The sequence below is a fragment of the Equus quagga genome, chromosome 14 (genome assembly GCF_021613505.1).
Source record: "Equus quagga isolate Etosha38 chromosome 14, UCLA_HA_Equagga_1.0, whole genome shotgun sequence".
In the NCBI taxonomy this organism is placed as follows: domain Eukaryota; kingdom Metazoa; phylum Chordata; class Mammalia; order Perissodactyla; family Equidae; genus Equus; species Equus quagga.
In genome coordinates, this window is record NC_060280.1 from 11,327,952 (window position 1) to 11,342,516 (window position 14,565).

A 14,565-nucleotide genomic window follows, 5' to 3' on the forward strand; every position below is an offset into this window, starting at 1 on the left:
GGAGCGAAAACAGGCATTCTTACACCCTGCTAGTAACCGTGCACACTGACCGTACTTCTCTGGAAAACACTGTGGCCGACTACGATCGATTCTTGTTATCCCGAGTAGTTAAGTTTTATGAAGTCACCGTGAACACTGAATTACGAATTCTGAACCACTCATCCTGGGAGAAGCACACAGGTAGGTCACTGGGAGCCTCTGCTCACAACATTGTTGTCAGCTGATCAATACATACCTTGTTTTGCATGCGTTTCTATTTAAAGACACTTTATTTAATATACTGTATATTGTTGGTTCATTAACATTGAACCCATAGTCAACGGGACTATAATCCAGGCCTGAAAGAAGTTTATCAAACATATTTCCTCTGTAAGGCACATCGCAGCCTCCTTGTGCTTAGAAACACTGGACAGCGCTTCAGCACAATGCTTGGGGGACGTTTTAAGCGGCAAAATCACCAACAAAAAGGACCAAAATGCAAAAAGCATGACCCTGAGTCGACTTCGAAGAGGACGCTTGTTCACAAAGTAGCTGAAACAAGAAGGCAGGGCTGGCCTTGTTCCGCTTCAGCTGGGAACAAGCGTGATGGGCACCTCACGCGTCCCCGCTCTGCGCAGGTCAGCGGCTGATCGCAGAAGCCGTGATCTGGAGGCCACAAGTAAGTGTCAGCAAGTCGGTGAATTTGCAAATACAGGATCCAAGAAAAATGCGGACCAACTGTGTCTATATGAAGACCCTAAAAAGCTCACCCCCGTTGAAAGGGACAGGTGACACAATCTAGAACCGATTTCGCAAGCGCCTTTGGAACTGGTCCTGTTTCAGGAGAAAAAGATGCATCTGAGCCACAGAATCACTGCTTTATTTGTCTCCACCACAGAAATCACCATCGGACTTACCACTTGTTTTACTTGTTCATTCATCATCTCTCCCCACACAAACTAAGAGGAGGGGATTTTTATCACTTTTTTTAATCCCCCATTCCTAGAAGACCTAGCACATACCAGGCTCTCAGTAAATATTTGTCGATCGAATGAATGAGTCATGTCGGATACCAGCAGTAGTAATAATGAGAATCAACGCTTTTGCAACACTCACCGCCCTGGGTGCTTTATCCGTGTTCCCTCACTGACATCCCACAGCCGTCACAGGTGGGCACTGTTATGCCCATTTCATAGGTGAAGGCACCAAGGCACAGAGAGATGATGCAATTTAATTACGGTCAACCAGCTAGCAAGAGATGGAGCTGCCATAAAGCCCAGCTTTTCTGACTCCATAGCTACCATACTGATGCTTCTCGAACCATCTGTGATGAAGGACTGGTTGGTTTTTATTTTTTCTTGGTCCATCACAGACTGACAATAGAAAAGTGAAATGGGGAAAAAATGATAAAACACCATATGTGCTTGGATGTCACAGCAACATCAAAGTTTTTAAACACTGTCAGTGTTTGTCCTTCTCTCGCCACAGCTGGTGGAAACAGTTCAGTCCAGATGCACCCTGCGCAGCTCTGCACCAAAAGAATGGAATGTTCCAGAGCCCCAGGTGGTCTGGGGCCCGGTGGTGAGGCTCCAGGAGGAGAGCTCCTAAGCCCTTCTACCTGCAGGGAACTGGAAAATGTCACAAATCAGCTTTCCTTCCTTTTACCCTCTACAGCTCTGGGAGGTGAGAGGTGGGTTTTCTCGCCCCTAATTTTTGGATAAGAAAACCTGCTTTTCCCTCTGCCCGGAATGCCCTTCCCCTGGGCTCTTCACCGGGTCAGCTCCTTGTCAGCCTTGGGGTCTCTAATCAACATCACTTCCTGAGAGTGGCCTCCCCAACCCCTATGCAAACAGCACCTCTGACCCTCTCCGGTACCACACCCTACGTCTTTCCATCACAGCACTCGTCACTGTCAGAAGCTGTCTTTTCATCCATTTGTTTACTTGTTTACTTTCTCTCCCCCCTCTTTGTGACAAACTCCAGGAGGGCAGAAACCTCCCCAGTTCATGCGTCTCTCCCCAGCACAGAGTTAGGCTCCCTGAAGGATTTGTTGAATGAATGCCGAAGAAAACAGAAACCCAGATTAATCAAACAGCTTACTTAAAGCCAAAATCGAGTAAGTGCAGGAGCTGGAAATCTAATCCATTCAGTCGTTCAACAGGTGATATTTACGTGTCTCCTTCTCAGAGTCACTCATCACACTGGGCACTGGGGTTGCAGTGACGGGCGAGGGTGGCAAGGTCCCCATCCTGCTGGGGCTCACAGGGCTCAATTCTGAACCCAGGGGTCCTCCTCTGCCTTTTTGGCCCTCTCCAGATTCTTTCATCTGCACGTGCTTTTCTGCCTATGAACACTTCCTCACAAACAATTGTTATCTCGTAAGCAGGGACGATCACTATACCTGTTTTGGGGTTTGCCAGGTAAAATACAGCTACATCTGAATTGCTAATAAACAATGAGTAACTCTTGAGGATAAGTAGGTCCCAGGCAATACTCAGGACATACTTCTACTAAGAAATTAGTCATTGTTATCTGAAATTCAAATTTAACTAGATGTTCTATTTTTTTTCTCTCTTTTCTTTTTTTCCTCTAAATCTGGTACTGCTACGCATTTTGCAGATGAGGAAATTGAGGCTCAGTGAGAACAAGCGATGTAAGTGACCTGCCAGTTGGAGAGCCAGAACTAGCCTAACCTGCTGACCGACAATTAGCTAATCCTCATCCTCCTGCAGACCCTGGGCACCTGTGCCTAAGCAGATTCCTACCTGGCTGTCATGCCCATGTACTCTGAGGATTACCTTGCAGTTGAAATGTCTCCTTGGCCTCCAGCAAGGAAGCAGTTTCCATATCTATATTTAATCATTTTTAGTAAATTTTTTTCTGATCATAAAAATACATACCTGCAATATATAGTCACACAATGGAATACTACACACCAATGAAAAAGAATAGACTTCCACTTACGTAAACACAGCAACAGAACAGATTGGTGAGTTTTTGTGTATTTATACACATCAACTTAAAGAATATTATTGAACAAGAGTCCAGACACAAAAGAGGACATCCTGTATGATTCCATTTATATGAAGTTCAAAAGCAGGCAAAACTAAGCCATGGTGATGGAGTGGCTCCTGCCGGGGGGTGGAGGATCCTGGGAAGGGACTCGAGGGAGATTTTGGGGTCTTGGTAATGTGGATCTTGATCTGAGTGAAGATTCTGCATGTGTATAAATATATGAATCCAAGCTGTTCATTTAAGATTTGTATTTTTCCATTTGTAGGTTTTATTCAATGAAAAACGGAAGACAAGCATGAAAATTAATACCTGTTCATTCTAAAAAATAAAGTACACACAGTATTTAAAAGAAAAAAAAATTGGTAGTCCCACCACTGGGAGATACCACAATTAACATCTTAGAGGATGTCCTTCCGGATCTTTTCCCAATAGCATTACCTTTTCACGAGCATTTCCTAAGAACGGAACCGGGACCTAGAACCACTCACTGGAGGTGCTGGTTTATGCAGGAGTCTGAGTTCCCTGGACGCCTTTCTCTTACCCAGAAAGCCCTGATACGACCACATTTAATTTGACCATTTTTAGAAGTGCACGGAACAATTAACGGCAAATAAATTGAATTAAAATCAAATTGAATGCAGCCTTTCAATGATATGACTTAGAATTTGATTTTAAGTACCGTAATGAATACGAAATGAAAGCTGGGCCCGGAAGGCTGGAAGGGCTCTTGGGCTTCGTGGGACCCGGAGTGCCACCTGCTGGCCGTGGTCTGCAATGACATCCACCACCCCTTCCTTTGCCAGCATGGCCTTCCTGCTTATAAACCCAAAATAGGCTCCGTCCTTTTCTTGCATGCGTTGATAGCTCTCTCAAGAGCTTCCCAGACATCTTTGCTCCCCTAGAGCATTACAAAGTTGCTAGCACACAGGAGTAGTTTAATAAATATTTTTTGAATGAATGAATGAATGAAAGGATGGATAGATGGATGGATGATGGACGGATGGATGGACAAAAGGACGGAAGGGCAGTCTTGTGCGTCATTGTGAAATGAGAGAATAATCTCTGCCCTTCCCATCTCACAGGCTTTTTTTGCATTTTTTTTGTTTTCTCTTCTCTCGCTTTTGATAAAAAGGATGATTTGATACACATAAACATAGTGAAATGATTATTATTTGAGCTAACATGTTATCTCCTCATATAGTCATTTTTTGTGATGAAAGCTCTTGAATTCTACTCTTCGCATATTTCCAGTATCTATACAGTATTATTAACCACAGCCATCGGGCTGGACACTAGCTCTCGAGACTTGTCACCCTACATAACCACACTTCCGCCCCCTTTGACCTCATCTCTCCACTCCCCCACCTCCCTGCCCTGGCAACCACCAGCCTGCTCTCTGCTTCTCTGTATTCGACTTTTTTAGACTCCACACAAAAGTGAGTTGTGCAGTTTTCTTCTTTCCTCACAGGATTTTTTTTTTTTTTAGGAGAGTGAATAAGATAACCGTTGAGGGAAGCCAGATGGATGTGAAGGATTATGATAACAACCCAACGCCAGGGGGCGGAGGAGTCAAATGGTGACCAGGGTGAGCAGAGAGGCTGCAGAGACAGGTACTGCGTTAAAAACAGGAGATCAAGCAAACGTGAGGAGTCTTGAGCCAGACACTCACTAGGCAGCTGACAGTTTAGCTCGTTTCCATTTCCTCTTCCTCCTTTAGGACCAGCTCGCTACTCCTTTCCACGGAATCTGAGGAGCTGAGATTCCTGGCCATGGAGAGTTGTCGCTTCCTGGGCTCACTCAGAGGTGAGGTGACGTTCCGTGCTCGCTGTCAGTTTTGAAACAAGCAGTGTCACTGTGCTGCGGGTGTGACTTGGCCCGTCACAGCCCTCCTGCGTTAGGAAACATGGTTTCTGAGCCATCACTGTCGGGCTGCCTGATGGCGAGGTGCCCATCTGAGCGTGTCCCCTGTTGACAGCGCTTGACAAGCGTCGTGCCGGTCTTGCTTTTAGATGCTGCACAGCAGGAGCTCTGGTCTGCATAACGCGGCACGATGAAGCGGAAAGAGTATGGACAAGGGGGCAGAAAGCTGGGCTCTGCCACCCGCCAGCTAGGGGACCTTGAGCAAGTCGGCTTGCCCTTGCCAGTACGTAAACCATCTCGTTGGGACAGTGCAACAAGATGGTGCCTGGGAAAACGCTTTGTAAACTGAAGTCCTAGACCAAATGAACATCACGCCCCAGATGTGACCTGAGCGAGCCCAAAACCTACAGGGAGGCTCCAATGCATCGATCTCGACCCAGCTTCTACTTAGGAAATGCGGTCCCATCTTAGCATCTCTGTCACAATCTTATTTCACATTAGCTTGTGGCCCACTAAGACCCATCCCCTACTGGCTTTTTTGAATATGGACTGTACCCTTTCAAGTATCATCCGCTGTTTGTTTGGGCAACCGGTTTTTTGAAACTAGAGGTAGACTTTGTGTTACTTTGCACTAGGTAAATTCAATCTCATTGCTCTGGCCCATCTACATAGGCTGTTAAAATGTTCCCAGGGGCCGGCCTGGTGGCGCAGCGGTTAAGTGCGCACATTCCCCTTTGGCGGCCCGGGATCCGCCGGTTTGGATCCCGGGCGCGGACATGGCACAGCTCATCAAGCCATGCTGTGGCAGGTGTCCCACATATAAAGTAGGGGAAGATGGGCACAGATGTTAGCTCAGGGCTAGTCTTCCTCAGCAAAAAAGGAGGATTGGCAGATGTTAGCTCAGGACTGATCTTCCTTAAAAAAAAAGAAAGCTTCCAGCCCTACCTTGGTCATTGCGTATGTTCTCCCTGCGCTGACCGGATGACAGGCACACATTTCAACAGTGTGCAATTCATGCATCCATTCATTCACTATGCAGTTACTGAGTACCTACTATTCCCTAGGGACTATGTTAGGAGCCAGGAGACAGAGGGCATACCTGAGAGAGGGTGGCGAGTGCTGTAGAAGAGGCATGCTGGCTGCCATGGGCTCAGGGAGCAGGTGTCTGATTGCTGTCAGCAGCAGTGGGAAGGTGTCCAAGTCAAGAGACGTGGCAGAGGCCAAAAGGCCTTCTCCTCTTCTTTCCTAGCACACCAGGGGACTATACTTTCCAGCTCCGATGATTCTCGGTGCTTCCGCATCGCGACCTGGGCCGATGAAGTGGTGAAGTCCATTGTGACGGGCCTCTCCTGGCTTCCTCTGCCTTCCCAGCAAAGAAACTGCAGGGGGCAAAGGCCAGCCAGCTCTTAGCCCTCTGTCCTCATCGCCTCACCCCCATCCCCTTGCCAGCACACACGTTCACTCTGCAAATGTCGTAGAGCCCCTCCTCTGGGCCAGGACTGTATTAGGCTCTGCTGCCTTCTCTTAAATCCTTTCTGAGCTCACAGTCTCCACCATGGGGTGCAGGTGCCTTCCCCACGTCGTGGATCCCTTCCCCAGCCCTTTCCTCCCGGCCAAGATCAAGGTCTGAGCCTCTGCATCCCTGCAGCCCCAGCTTATTTCTCCCAGGCACTACGTAACAGTGCCAAGGGAGGGAACGGGCGAGGAGTCAGGGCCACCTGTCCTCTTGGTCTCCCCGTTAGCAGAGCACTGTAGTGAGAGACCTGGAATGAGGGCAAGGAGACACAGACTCGAGTCGCAGAGCTGCGACCAACTGACTCTGTGACTCTAGATATGGCCCTGGGGGCTTCGTTGTCAAATCAGCTGATAGACCAGAAGATCTTTGAGTTCTCACTCAGCTCTAATATTCTGATTCTTTCCATGCTAATCCCCAAATCCTGGATGAACCCTCCACCCTCTTCTAACCTAGCTTTATAGAGGAATAAAAAATTTTACAAAAAGAGACAAAAGGAAGGGAAAAGAGTTTCGCCAGCCTTCCTTATAATGAAGCATCTGCTGGCAACAGGCGGCCCACAGCTGGAAAACAATTGCTAAGGGTTATAACTTCAGAACATCCCAAGTCTTCCTTGCCCCTAACCTGATTTCTCTCAGGCCCAGCCTAATCTTGTCCAGACTCAAGCTCCACGCTAATTGTCAAGACCGGCTTGAATTACTCATGGAATGTCTACACTGGGGTGGTTCGGGACATATTCTTTGCACATGTATTCACCCCTCCACTTTTGCAGGAACTCAGTAATGAGCTGTCTGGATAGGCGAGGCCCTCTGCTTTCTTGGGCCTCTGTTTCTTCACCTGCAGGCAAGGAAGGCTGCTCCTCCCAGCTCCAGAATGTCTTTAGTTCTCTGACTGCAGGCGCCTCAGCCTGAGATTCCACAAGCAGCAAACCACATAGACACAAAAAAGTGAAGGACGCTGTCTGACAATTAAATGCAAAAGGAATTACGCAATTAGCAAAGGACGCTGCTCACACAACAAGTGAGCCTAATTGCAGCACATGCAAATGTTTGCTAAATTAGATAAATATGGGTTTGCAGTCGCTCTGGTGCACAGATTGAGTTGCAAAGTTAGGGAAAATTAAAAAATTAATTATGAGATGGGGGTGATAAACGCAGGGCACGTGCACTAGGCCAGTTAGGATTATTAACTGCGTAATCATCTCACGCCAGAAGCGGAGTGTTCAGGAGTCCCACGCCCAGAGTCTGACTACTGGGGAATGAAGTCACCCTGTCACACAGGACACAGAAAATGTGCTTTGTTTTTACATAGCACCTGTCACCCGGGAACCCCAGCACTTGGAGCCAGTTACATTAGCTCACCAATTAGCCCAACGCACATTGCTGAGGTGGGCGAGGCTTCTTGTAATGGCTTAAAGAATTGCTGCATCCTATTTATTCCCAGACCCTCCTGAACGTGCCACAGATGATAAGTCTCTAAGCCCACGGGGTAGCTCTTATGAGAGTACACCTGTCAGCTTGCGGGACCTTCCACGGAGAAGAGGCAGGAGTCCCGGAGAGGCAGCCACAGTGAGAGCCTGGTCCTGGAGGCAGACTGCTTGGATCTGAACCCTGGGTCCATCACTCATTCTCTGACAAGTTAGTTCAGCCGGCTGTGCGCTGGTTTCCTCATCTCTGTCACGGGGACCATAACATCTCCTACCTCTTCAGACAGTTGCAAGGATTAAGGGAATTATTACCTATAAAAGGATTAAGACACTGTCTGGCACATAGTAAAAATAAGTGACTGATTTCTCACTATCTGGTTTTCCCTGTTTCAACCAGGCAAGGGTCCCATGTGCGAGGCACAGCTAAGGACCGTGACACACCCATGGGCTCCATCCTCACGCTGGGATTAGAGAGGACACGGCACCTCCGTCAGTGCAGTGAAGCAGTAAGTGAGCTGGGCTGTTTAAATGTTACAAAATGCTCAGGGGGGCGTCAGCCCTGCCAGCCAGGGAGAGGAAGCTTCACGGAAGACAGGCCGTGTCAGCTGGGCCGGGATGAGATCTTAACAGAGGGGAGGCTGGCTGGAAAGACGTGTGGCATTCTAGGCAGCATTGAGGTCAATCCTGGCTGCAAGGGGAGGGTCTCGATGTTAGGCCCTGGGTACTGACTTTATCCTGTGAGCCACAGAGAGCCCCTGGGATGTTTTAAAAGCAACATTATAGGACAAAGCAGTGTTATAGGAAGATGAATCTGGCAGGGTGAGCAGAGAGGATGGAAAAGGGAAAGACTGGGAGGCTACTGCAAGAACCCAAGTGTGCAGTCATGAGGGTAAGAAGAAAAAGAAATGCAAGGGACACTGGGAAGGACAAATTGACAGGACTCTGTGCCCAAGAGGATGTGCAGAACAAGGATAAAGGGGAAGAGGAGGTGACTGTAAGGCTTTGAACTTGAGGAGCAAGGACAGGAAAGGAGGCCTGCTAGTCCACCAAATATCCTGATTCCTACTTACCCAGCACCTTATCCGAACAAAACTCTACCAGCAGGAGTTCTGAACACGAGCTGGAGGGTCAGACAGCGAGGGGCCCCCACTCCGCCGCCTCCAGCTGTGTTCCCCTCAGCCAGGTCTAACCTCCCAGAGCTTTCCTCATGTGCAGCACAAGGACAATACATCATCCTCCTCAGGGATGCCGTGGAGATTAAGTGAGACAATGTGACAATCACGTTAAGCGCCTGTCCCAGAGGGCGCTCTCCGTAAATGCTGAAGACAGGAAAACCAGTGCCCCAAAGAGAGAATACGGAAAAAGAAATAAGTAACACTCAGCACTAAAATGCTCTTGAACGTGGCCTACGCATGTTTGGTGAATCAGAAGCTCCTTCTGGACCTTGCAGAGCACCAGCATCCTCTCACCGGCTCGATCCCCACAGAAGCACTGGTTGGCACACATCGGCTCAGGTGAAAGATAAACCAGCTCACTGCATGGATTTTGAGCCACAAGGAGGGAGAGTAGGGAGCAACAATCCCACATCCTGCTGATGGAGTCAGACTGTGAATTTGGGTGAATTTCTCCACTGTTTTCATCAAAGACGCCATCATTTTCCTCCTCTCACCTCTCGGGCAATGCCAGCTTCTGTGTGCCTTTCCTAATTTTCAGTGACAAAGCTTGTGGAGATGACCCCAGGGGCTGCTGATCCGTCAGCCAGTGTGTGGACTTCAAAGCCCTGTTGACCCAGTGGCATACCCTGGGCCGGGGGCCGAGGGGCCTGTCTGAGGTGCTTGAGCTGCACCTGGAGAGCGCACAACCCACAGCAAGGGGACCAAAAGGCCATCCCAGCTCTCGGAGCACTGTTATTCAGTCAATGAAAATTCAACACGCAAAAGCAAACTGGTTCTATCACATGGGCCACTGGAGTTTGAAAATTATAGACCCGAACCTTGGCCTGACCCATTTTCTGTCCTGCAGAGCTCTGCTCACAGCTGGCGTCTCATTGCAGGCAAAATTGCCCTTCAGCAGGACTGTGGTTAGTTTTCAAAAATACCTGGAACCCTGCGAGACAAACTTTTAAGGGTCCAGAAAGACAAAAAGGCAGCAAGCTGTGAAGCGAGGTATTGACCCCACTCTGTCAGACTTCAAAGCCTGTGCTTTTTCCAATTTCCAAGGGAAGCTCAGTGTCAGCACAGAATCATACGATGTTGGGAGATTTAGTAATTAAGTCTGCTCTCCCCATATCACCGAGGAAACAACTGCAGCTCAGAGCAGTTGAGCGACTTGTCTAAGATCACACAGCGCATGACAGCTCCTACTGAGGAAATCAACAAGCTAGCAAGAGATTTGATCATATTAATAAGACTATTTCCTTATAACCCAATAGCAATTAATGTTTTCAAACATTGTTTTTTTGCCTATGTTGCCTCGGTCGGTCCCACACCATCAATGAAGTATTTTTATCACAGACGTTACCAGCCCCTTTCACAGAGGAGAAAATTGAGGCTCAAAGAGGTAAGTGGCTTACCCTAGGTCACAGAACTAGCAGGTGCCGCAGCTGGGGCTGGAGCTGGAGTCCTTGTTCTCTAAGCCAGGTGGCAAGTATCAGCTGAATCCAATTCTATGCCTAGCGCTGTGCTCAGAGCAATGAAGACGTTTGTGAGCTGCGAGCAGAGAGACAGGAGAGCAAAGAGCCGGAAGGTCGAAACGTACTAATAGAGCCGATAAACCAGACGGGAAGCCTTAAATTACGATGCACTTACTAATTCTACTAAGAGATAAGAGTATGTTATCTTAGAGTATTTTTCCTCTTAATGGATCTTTCTCAAGCATTTCTATAAATTAAGTCCTAAAAGAAAAAAAATAAAACACGCCTCTAGTTGTAAGTTTTCCAAAGACACTGGACATCCCCCGACAGCTGAGTGTGGCCACGGGGGCACCTGCAGCAGGGGCCGGCGGAGGTGCAAGGGGCAGACGACACAGACTCAGATGGTCAGGAGGAACCATTTCCTGTCCAAACAACCTGGTTACTGGGACTCTCTTTCCCCAGAGTGATTAAAACCAGAAAAAAATAAAAGCAAAATGAATATTGATTTGTCTACATTTGTTTGGGTTATAATAATATATAATAATAACTATTACTGAGTACTTTCCATCATATGCTTAACGTTGTGCTAAGCACTTTACATCCATTTTTTTCATCTAATCCTCACAACGACACCTCAAGGTGGGAATTTTGATCCCCATTTTAGAGAGGAGGGGAAAGTGAGGCTCAGAGAAGTTAAGTAATTTGCCTAAGGTCACACAGCTGTAACGATGAGGTGGGCTTTGAGCCAAGGTGTATTCCACTCCAAAGTCCTAACTTTTATCCACATTCCATCCTCTCTCAAAGAAGACGACTGACTAGAAGCTGCCTCTCCATTCTCCAGACCCTGAGTTTCGCTAAGAAGCAACCATCTATGATATGACACAGATAGGACATTATCATCACAATGATGCCGAGATGACCAGCATCCAAAAAGTTTGGTTAACAAACATCTTCCCTTTCTTTAATAAAAAAGTAATGTCCTTTCATATTATTCAAACTAATTTTAAAACAATTACAAATTTTAATTGCAAAGATTGAATTTGTAAGAAAGTTTAGCTCTATAAACAGCATATGTAGAACTCTCTGTTTTGTGGGCAGATTCAAATACAATTACTCCAACCAACTGCCATACTGAAAAATCCTGGGAGCTTTTACTGAGCGTTTCCAATTAAAGCTGAGAGGAGAGCTATCTACTGCTTTTGGAAGATCCTAAGTATTTTGTCAACAAAATTAATTCTGTACATCCTATTCATCTCTTACTGTGAGATGAAGCAGTGCAGTGGGCAGCTAAACGCCACCATAACGTATCTGTGTCTCGTGGGGAATATTAGCTCAAATCAGACCCTGAAAACCGGGGCTTTAAGGGGAATTCACAAGTGCAAAGGAGTTCACAGAAACCTGTGAGAGGCAGAAGCGCCTCTGGTGACCGCCCACCTGTAACCCTATGGGGGAGATGCCCCAGCCCAACTTAACCGGTCAGAGGCCTGTTCTGTCTCCCCAGCTCCTGAATCTAAGACAACAGAGAGCTGGAGAGGTTTAACCAACCTGCTGAAGCTGACTTTGGCGATTCTTCCAGGAGAAACGAGCTGTCTCCAGGGACCCTGCAGCAGCAGTTTGAGAGACTCAGAAAATCAGACCAAATGAAGGCCATGTCCCTGGGAAAGAAAAAGAGAGGGGGAGAAGGAAGGGTGGTGAGCGAAAGGCGGGCTTTGTCGCCGTGATCCAAGGGCAGCCACTGTGTCCTGTAGCTGGTGCCCAGCACAGTTCCCAGGCTCAGGGCAAGTGACCCACGCGTGTAGGCTGAAAGGAATGCACAGAACTTGGGTTCCAGGGAAGAAAAATACCTACAGAAAACTAAAAGAAAAGTACTATAGAGGTAGGACACAGAAAAAAGACATGTTTGCTAAATCAAAGAGCTGCAGAGAAAGGTCACATTTGTAGGAAAAAAATAATTCGACAACAGTAATAATACTCCCAGCAGTTACCACTTTGTGCCAGACACTGTTCTGCTGCTTGACCGACTTCCCAAAGGGCAACGACTTTCCTCTTTCACTCACCTGTGTGCACGAAGCACCTCATTCAGGGCAGTAGACATTCAGGAATCTACGTTAGAGTGAATGAATACGGGAAGCAGAAGCCATGGGCAGGATGTGGAAACAGTACTCAGCTACAGTAAAAGAAGCTTTTAAAGAGCTGGTAATTACAAGCTCATTTTTTTCTAACATTATTGAGCACCAAGTATGTGCCAGGCATTGAACTTGGCCCTGAAGATAAAAAGGTTAAAAGATAAGCTATCTTCTGGGATTGACGAGATGACACACAACACTAGGACCTTATTCAATCAACCAACATTTATCAAGCCCCCATTCTGGGCCAGGTACCCAGCTGGGCACTGGGGAGAAAGAGAAGGAAGGCCCTCTCCGGCTCTCCAGGAGCTCACAGTGGTGGGGGTGGGGTGTCTGTAACAGAGATGCACACACACGGTTATGACCAGGATGGACATGAGGAATCTGCCTGAAGTGGGTCGGCACAGATAGCCGTCACCAGACTTCTAGCAAAGGGGAGGTTGGGGATTCTTGCATTGACTGGGACTTTTCCACATAATAAATTCCTGCCCCCATGCCCAGGAATCTCTATATATACTTTTCTAAAGTTCTGGAACCTGGAAAGATGGGTTCTTCCAATCCACAGATAAGCCCTAAGACTACATGATCCTCAGCTCTATGGCAATTTTAAGATCAGATGACACAGTAATACAATGAGGACAGAACTCAGACTAATTCCACGAAAGGTCCTCAGTATTTTGTGTTCTATCATTGCCAAGCATTTTGAAAATTTAGATGCAGTAATGGCTCGATAAATAGCAGCAAATCTTGCTGCTGCAGCTGAGTCCGGGGCTGCAAATATGCATCCAGGCTCATCAGGTGAGCAGAGTTTCATACAGGAAGTCACAGGAGAGTTGTTGGGGACTTCACCCAGCCCGGCTACCACTGTCGCAGTCTCTGACCCAGTCGAGCTCCACATCAGCACAAGCCAGCTCCAGGCTCTCCCACCTCCTGTGTCCCTTGTCATATCCGCCCTCTTTAAACCCTGCCCACATTGGAGCGAGCACGATTCATTTTCAGGCAGAGTAGCCAACTTTAAAGGACCGGGGAGAGCTGAGAGCTGATTGTGAACGAACAGCTGCCCTCCAACCCAGCACAGGGAGATTTGCGCCATTTAAAGCTCTAGACAGCTGTTTTGTGGTGGCTGTGCCTACACGTGCTGCAGAAATAGTACAATCCCGCATTGCCCCACCGGGTCAGGAAGTAGAGCTGGTGAGAGACACACGCGGGAGATGGGGGCGGTGAGAGAGCAAGAGGAAAAGGTCTAGGAGCCCACCAGCCACAGCAACGCCTTCCTTAGCCCCTGGGCCTGCCCCCGTCAGTGGGGGAAGGGCCTGCGCTTTCCACGCCCGCTGTGGGAGGCTCTGGGGATGATGAAAAGGACAAGATTCGGAAATCCTGAATGTTACCTTTGATGTATACCTCAGACGGTGCCTGTCTTTTCCCTGCCTCCCATATCTTTTTTCATGGCTTAGTGCTGAACCTGTTCGCCAACATCTCGCCCTCCAAGTTGTGTAAGTCATAAGGGGGGCAGCATAGAGCCGAAAAACTGGTCTAACTCCAGAGACAGAGATCACACAGCACAGTGAGCAAAAGACCAGAAACGAACACACGAATATTCCCTTGGATTATGTAACCAATCACTAGAAACCATGTTTGATGGGAAAATAGAAAAAGATTTCAAACGAGTCCCCTCATCCTTCCTTCTTGGCTGTGCAGTAAACACGAGTTTTCCGTACTCTCATACCTTCCCTTTACACTTCTGCTGAATTTCCAATGGACACTAGGCTGTGTTGAGTAGGATCACTTCAGCTGGCTTCCTTTTTTCATTACTTTACACGAAAGGGTTGTTAAGACTTCAAAACTACACCATTTCACTGCTAATAGTGCCACTTTCCATCATAGTCAGTGAGTCGGATTATAATTTCACATGCTTCAATAAAATAGGACAATTGGCATTAAAATAAGAATTACACATCCCACTTTTTCTAGGTTTTGTTCTGGTGGGGGAGGGGTTAGAAGGTTAAGGGCTGGT